The 7,634-nt window shown below is 32.0% G+C and overlaps 1 protein-coding gene across 3 annotated transcripts in view; it reads left to right on the top strand.

Moving 5' to 3' along the window:
• The window catches only part of ASPP (Ankyrin-repeat, SH3-domain, and Proline-rich-region containing Protein), a 605,823-nt gene that overhangs the window by 228,893 nt on the left and 369,296 nt on the right, over window positions 1-7,634 (top strand). The gene's annotated exons all lie outside the window — the stretch shown is intronic.

The following is a 7,634-nucleotide window of genomic DNA, read 5'->3' as shown; positions in this document are numbered from 1 at the left end:
TTTTCAATTTGTTGAATCATCCTACAGATTATTATATTTGAGAATGGAAATTTTGAATTTGTTGAATCATCTCACAGATTATTATATTAGAGAATATTAATGTTCAATTTGTTGAATCATCCCACACATTATTGTATTAGAGAATGGTTATTTTAAATTTGTTGAATCATCCCATATATTATTATATTAGAGAATGTTATTGTTCAATTTGTTTACTAAGGATTTTATTTACCCTCCAGGACATCGGCGGCAACATTTCATATTTTCTATAGTTTTTATGTTTGCTAGCAAAGATGTTTAATAAAGTTATTTTTATCCAAATAAAATATATTTTTTGAAAGATGAGTTGGTCTGTTTGGTCATTCTAATACTCTATTAGTGACAGATGACTTTTTAAAGTGATTCTTCTTCACAGACCCGCTAGCCATCAATAAAAAAAAATTGTGAAAATTGATTTGGTGACGCCAGAGAACTGTTGAGATGAACGAGTAGTGAGAGGGGACAACCTTCGATATTTTTTACACTTAGATCAAAATATTTAATTAAAAATCGTAGCAGCTTACTGTAAGTGCGCCAAACGTTGAGCATTTCATCATCTTTGTAATGAGCCATCCTTGCATCCAGCCAAAAATGCACAAATAAACGAAACTTATTTATTTGTGCTAACGTTTCGACCTGAATATCAGATAAAAAAAAATTGATTTAATGGAATCTTCGTTAGAGTCCAATAATGGTAGAATATAATTTCATTTTTTTTTCTCTATTGCAGCATTAAAAATTGGTCTATTTCTAATCTTGAGACCGGTCCCACGAAGGACATCGATATTGGTGCCTTGAATTCCATTTTGCAGCAAGATTTTTGTCTGTGTCAATCCTAGCTGGAAGACATTAACAACTTGAACCGAATATGGAGCCTTTGAACTGTTACAATTTCTGTAGCTATTGTGGAGGCCGATTGGCAGCACGGTCCTATAAGCCTCTATTTATATTTTTTCTTTATTATTTGATTGTCGAACAGTTTCTTATCTTTTTAGTCTTGTATAAAAAGACAGGAAACTGCTCGTCGATTCCGACTATTACAATATTTACTAGATAAACGGTGTAAATTGCCAATCCATTACAAAATACTGATCTACATGACTATTATATGGCCTATCTGGACATTCGGAGTTGAGCTTTGGGGCTCCACTAAACCATCTAATTCCTCTCAAATCCAATCCTTACAGTCCAAAATCCTTAATGCTTCTTACTTTGTCACAAATCAAGTCATCCATCAGAACCTCAATGTTCCATATGTTGCCGATTTGGCCAGAACCAGATACCATTCCTTCCATGATAAACTTTCCAACCACCCAAATCCACTTGTTTCTAACCTGGCTCCTTCTTCATTACCTAATAATCCTCCTAGACGTCTGAAAAGAAGATGGCCTCGAGATCTTCTCTTCTAGAAATGTTATTGGAGTCCTATCAATGGGTAGATTCTCCACATGTTTGTATCATGTCACTATGTCACCTAGAGCAAATGTACTTATTGTTTATATTTTTATACAGTTGTAAATAACGATATATAAATTATTTAAAAAAAATATTTGATTAGCGAATAGTAGCTTTGAGTTTTTGTCCCCTTAAATTAAAAACCGATGTATTTTATTAAAAGTGATAGGATGTCCTGAAAGTCGATTGGACAAGGCACTGTCTGGTAGGAACGGCAACATGGCGGAATTCACCTTTCCATACGACATCTTATTGCCTCTTTTAGAACTAACTAAATAATAAATATTATAACAATATGAAATGTAATACTGCTTTCTTGACGAAGGGCCTTAGTAAAAAGCGAGGGGGTTGTGCGCGGTTCCTCTAATGGCTCTGCGTAATTAATCAACATTATTTTTTGCAGGACTGAAACATAATGATTGATGATTGATGATTGGAATGGCGGCTCAATGTCATCAACTCCTTTTATTATTTAATTTGAATTGAATGGATACTCTTTCGATTGCGACCTTTAGCTTCGTGCCCGTTGAGACTCTGCCCCAAGCACGCAACTTACTGTCTCAGCTTATTGTCCATTTACCAAAGATATAATTAATTCTCCCCTCCTCATTAATACTTGAGTTCATACCTTTTAAGATCATTATTAAGGATCTTTCTATTTTGGAAATTCGGTATTCAAGATGTGCCAGACTATTTCAATGAGAATAACACTTAGCATATTGATGATGTTGAAGAGCATTTCATTGTATTTGGACTTGAAGAGTTTAATTTAAATTATTTGAGTTTTTTGAAGAGAGCATTGTAAATTTGAAGAGTAAATCTGCTGAAATATTAGCCTTAAAAGAGCTATTTAAAAAGCAACATTTTTTAAGAATCAACTGAAAGATTAGTAGTTAGTTAATTTATTATGAGAAATCAATATCTCAGGTGCTATGTGACGTACAGATGTCTATTAGCACTCAAATTCAAGCTAGTTTAATGGACTATACAGAAGTTTATGATCTTTACCTTCGTAGGAATAGTAGTTTTTATGATATTTGCTAAAATAAATTGATTTATAGTTGTTCGGACAATAAGTTTGATTTATGAAAAACTTCATTTCAGAAACCATTTGACGTACAGATGTCTGCCAGCGCTCAAAATAAAGCTAGTTAGTTATATTTACTATAAAATAGTTAATAATGTTTATCTTTGTAGGACTAGTAGTTTTTATGATATTTGACAAAATAAACTCACAAAATGTTAATTAATGTTGACGTTCTTTTAGGTTTTCTTGTGTTGTTCCTACTTTTTAAGATACAGAGCTGCGAATGAAAGATTCAATTTTATTATCGCTTTCAAACAGCCGCCATTTTTTATTCCTCCTACCTATACTTGGCAGACTCATCAATTATTATTGTTAACCTTTACTTCAATTAAGGATATCTTCACAATATTGATAACAGATAGATTACCTTCATGATAATTATTTTTTACTTCTATTCTTTAGAAAGAGAAAAGTCTCTTAAAAAATTACAATACACCACTACTAAATTACTATTATACAACAAAATTACAATACACCACTACTAAATTACTATTATACAACAAAATTACAATACACCACTACTAAATTACTATTATACAACATAATTATATACTGATGTTTGACTATTTATATTTCTAAATGATTTATGATATCTATGTAATGTTTACTTAAATTATTAGTATCAGTCAGTGTTTTTAGTTATTTGTATTGCCTCTGGTATTTTCCTATTTTTAATTTTCTCCAATGTACACCCTTTCCCCATTATGGCAATTAATTTTATGTATTACATTCTGTTTTTTATTTTTATGTTGATGAAATTTCCTAATTTATTGTCAGTTTCGATCACTGTAGTGGTACTTTATAAATGTAATTTTAATTTTAATAGTCAAATCTGGAACATGATTAATTTTAAAATATTAATAATTTCTATTTCTACAATCATTCTGTTCTTTTTTTTTTTTTTTTTTTTTTATTTCAACATTATCTGATTTTTTCCTTTCAATCATTTGAATTGATTTCAAAAATCAGTTATTATTAGTTGATTAGGTTTTATTATTTTCTTAAAACACTTTCTTTCTCTAGTTCTATTGTTTGTTATGAGGTTGTTTTGTATTATATTATATCAGAATTTATTAATTAATTTTGGGGAGAATAATTTTCGTGTAGTATGTCTTATATTTGTTTTTTAATATATTTAAAATATACTGTGTTCTGGAGCCCTCATGGGGTCCACCCAGCATCCTAAATTGTGTACTCTTAATTGTTAAAAATCTGGTAGTCGAGCGTGTTTCTGACCCAATCACCTCCTAGCACAACCGTTGGGCTAGTAACAGTACTCGCTTTACAAAGTACTGAACCTTCATTGGGTGTAGCGGTACAGATTTAATTTAACTTAATTAATTTAAATATTCTGTGTCTGAAACGTTGTTACGTATAAATTAAAATAAAGAAAGTTATTATGGAAGAGTTATTCAGTTCAACTCGTTAAATATTTATCGCTAGTTCTTGCAGAGAACTGACTAAGCGGGGTACTGTAATCCTTTGGAAACATTCTACGACCTAAGGCAACAGAGAATAATTTGGGAGAAGAGGAGATATACTGTTTATTGCGACGTTTAAATTCTGATATTGTACATTTTTCAATACCATTAGAGTGATTTATTATATATTAGCAAGCACAATGTATGAGGGGATAGTAGATGTTAAATAAGTAAATAAATCGATCTCTTATCGGACCAAGGGCTTTGAAAGAGAGAAGGAAAAAGGAGAAAAAAGTTATTGTATTCTGAAAACTGGATGATAAATTATTCTGTCGTGACAATCGCGACTCCCACTCAGCACATTGTGTTCAATGGAGCCATTAGGTGAGAAGATATGACAAAGGCCCTGTGCAAATGAGGGGCGGGAATCGACCATCAATAAGTGTACGCACCCATCTTGGGGATCCGCATTCCAAAGGGGGGCCCATGCAGGTTCAGGCATTATCAAAACGAAACTTAATCACTACCTTTCTGGTCCAGTCAATGAATGTACGAATGGGGGTGAATGAGTGCGGCTCGGTGAGTATTGGCTTAGAGTCCACGAGTCCGGCTCACAAAGCCGAGCAATCATTTTTAAAAAATTAAGACAGATGGTCTGGGTGTGATCAGAATAGGGCCTACGTTCCGCCCCACTAATCAGGGCTTCATCAGGTCCAACAAAAGATAGAAATGACTTAAATAATGCAACAAAGTAAGAGAATATAAAACATGAAATGAAAGTAAACTTAGGAATGGCTAAAGATGAATATTAAGGTATTAGAAAATTTGTAAAAAAAGAAAATGAAAATAAGATTTACAGTGGAAAACATGATCAAACAAGAATTACAAAAAAGTATTAGATAATTAATGAAAATGGAAATAATAACAAATGCGATAGTAGATATAAGAGAAATATAAAAATAAGGAAAATAACAAAACAGGACTTTCTGAATGTTTTAAAGGAAAGGATAGGGGGGTAGGGGAGTGATTGGTCCTTAATGAATCAAGTTAGATTTCAAAGTTAACAGATAAAAAAAAATATTAAGAAATATATGAAAATAATTAAATAGATAGAGTTTAAATGACAATATACATAAATATATAATAAGGGGTCAAATAATGTATATAAATATAGATAAAATACTAAATTAGTTAAATGCAATCAAATTAAAAGAATTGATACAATAAATATATGAAATATAGTAATATACAAATGAAAAGAAAATATACAAAATTGAATAGAGGTACATAGGTGTTGTAAATTTATATAATAAAAATATTAATTATAAAGAAATAAATGTAAGTAAAAGGAGGAAGTATCAGATAAATATAAAATACAAATGTAAAAACATAAAAAAATTGATTGTTAAGTTATATAAATAAAAAAATAGACACATTAAGTATAAAGTATCAAGTACTAAACGTTAGTAGGGAAGGAAAATATAAAATTAAGATTAAAAAAAATAAGATAAAAGATATGGGGGATAATAAACCTTGCCTTATAACAAATAGTTTCTTATATATGCAAGTTATGTCGACCATATTCCTTTTATTATATTACACAGGACCAATGAACCACCTTATAAATGTAAAATTAGTTTCTAGCGCACTTAACATTTCTACCGATGTTAGACCTCTTAACAATTAGCTACTTAATATGACTAATTAACCAATTAGGTATTTTGGTTATATCTTTAGCTCCTAAACGGCTTTGAGTAGATATGAGGAAGATTTGAGAAACAACATAAAATTCTTCCCAGTCTAGTATCATTGGGCTACAATAGCTGAGCTGAAGTTCACATAGCAGGAGGTTTATTATCATAGCTGTCTCTTATACTTACGTTATGGCTCTCATTCCAGCTATAATATTATCTTCTTAAATTTGTTTTATTGTAGCTCTTTTACCAGTATTTAGGATTTCTAGGATTAAACCGAAAGAATACCCTATATTTTCTAATGCGTTGTAAGATGGCTAGATTATACATTGATATATCGTCTTCAATCGAAATCATTTGAGCCCTATTCAAAAGTATTGAATGAAAGTGATTTTTAAAATATCAGTGGCACTCCTTGTTTGCCGATTACGTGGATACGTGGGGGTTATGATGCTGAAATTTTATTAGCCATGGAAGTCTTTTTCATGATTTATTCCATCAGGTTACCATAGTATCATATGACACCATAATATGATTTTTTTTCTAGACTGATTTTCATAGCAGCTGAAGTACCAATATCGGGTTATTTGTAGTAGCTAAATGATTTTTCATGATAATCACATTGCTTATATATAAATTTTTTTTGTCGGCAAACATTTTTTAAATATTTATTTGACTATAAAATAGCACTCATGCTCCGTGGACATTGAGTACTGTGTGCTCCAAGGTGGGGGTGAGCTCGGAGAAGATAACTTTCCCTCAGGAGTGGAGGAATGTAGCCGAGTCACGACCCTGGAGCTGATGTGGCCCCAGGTCACGGATCCCACTGCCAGCCAATCCCCTCATCATTTGTATTGCAAATCGAGGCGGCCAGGTCAACTCAGTCTTCCTTCTTATTCCAACTGTTTCTGAAATATATTATAAATTTTGAGAGAATTGAAAAAACAATAACCCAAGCATAATCCTCCTAGCCCAAATTATTACACCAACTTAATTTTTTAGTAAAATGGCTATTTAATTATTCCCTTGCTGTTTACAATTCAATATCTACAACATTGAACAAGTGTTATCAACAGATGATTATTTTCTCTAGTTGCGTTTGAAACGCAATACCTTAATTAACCTGAATTTTTTTTATTTTCAAAATATATATATTGTACTCAATTTGCTTTGATAGTAATCCGAAAAAAAAATTTATTGGACGTAATCCAAAGATAGTATGAGGGCCGTCCGTAGCTCAGATGATTAGGTCTAGGTCTATCTTCTGAAATCTGCGGGCGGCGCCGGTTCGAATCCGGTTTGGGGTGTTGAATGAGTTTTTCATTTTATGGCACCGCCACTTAATGAAAAACTTTACCCCCCACCATGGTTAGAATAGGTTGGTCAGCTTTAGATAACCAGACAAATATCACCTTCGCTGTGGATTGCCCTAAAAAAAGAATCTGAGACTGAGGTTACTTTCTCTGTTTGTGTCTTCTTGCAAACTGTCCCAAATCTACTTGGGCTGTCACAAAGTACTGGTGCAATCTAAGGAATATGTCAAATCCGAAGCAAAAAAAAAAATAATACCTTCAATTTCATTTTATATAACTTATGAGTGGGAAAAAAGAAAGGAAGGGTTACGTAAAAAATAACACTTGATGGCAACTTTAACACTGCTTTATTAACGAAATAGATACGCTTTAAGTATGTATTGACTTTCTCTCAGCTGATATGACACTCTGTCATCTGTCATTTACACGGGTGTGTGTGTACAAGTTATAATACGGCAAGGCGTATTGTCCGCCTTAATACTCCCTACCCATGTAAATAAACACCAAGAATGTATATAAGGAGCATTGAGAGAGCAAATAAAACAGTGTTATTCCTGTAGTATTGCGTATCGTTATTCTGCCCAACTTCTTACTTTTTTTTAATATTATTCCTCCGACAACGCAT

Source organism: Halyomorpha halys, unplaced genomic scaffold, assembly GCF_000696795.3.
Source record: "Halyomorpha halys isolate HHAL.00 unplaced genomic scaffold, Hhal_1.1 Scaffold119.1, whole genome shotgun sequence".
NCBI lineage: Eukaryota > Metazoa > Arthropoda > Insecta > Hemiptera > Pentatomidae > Halyomorpha > Halyomorpha halys.
This window is presented reverse-complemented; position numbering and strand designations above follow the sequence as displayed.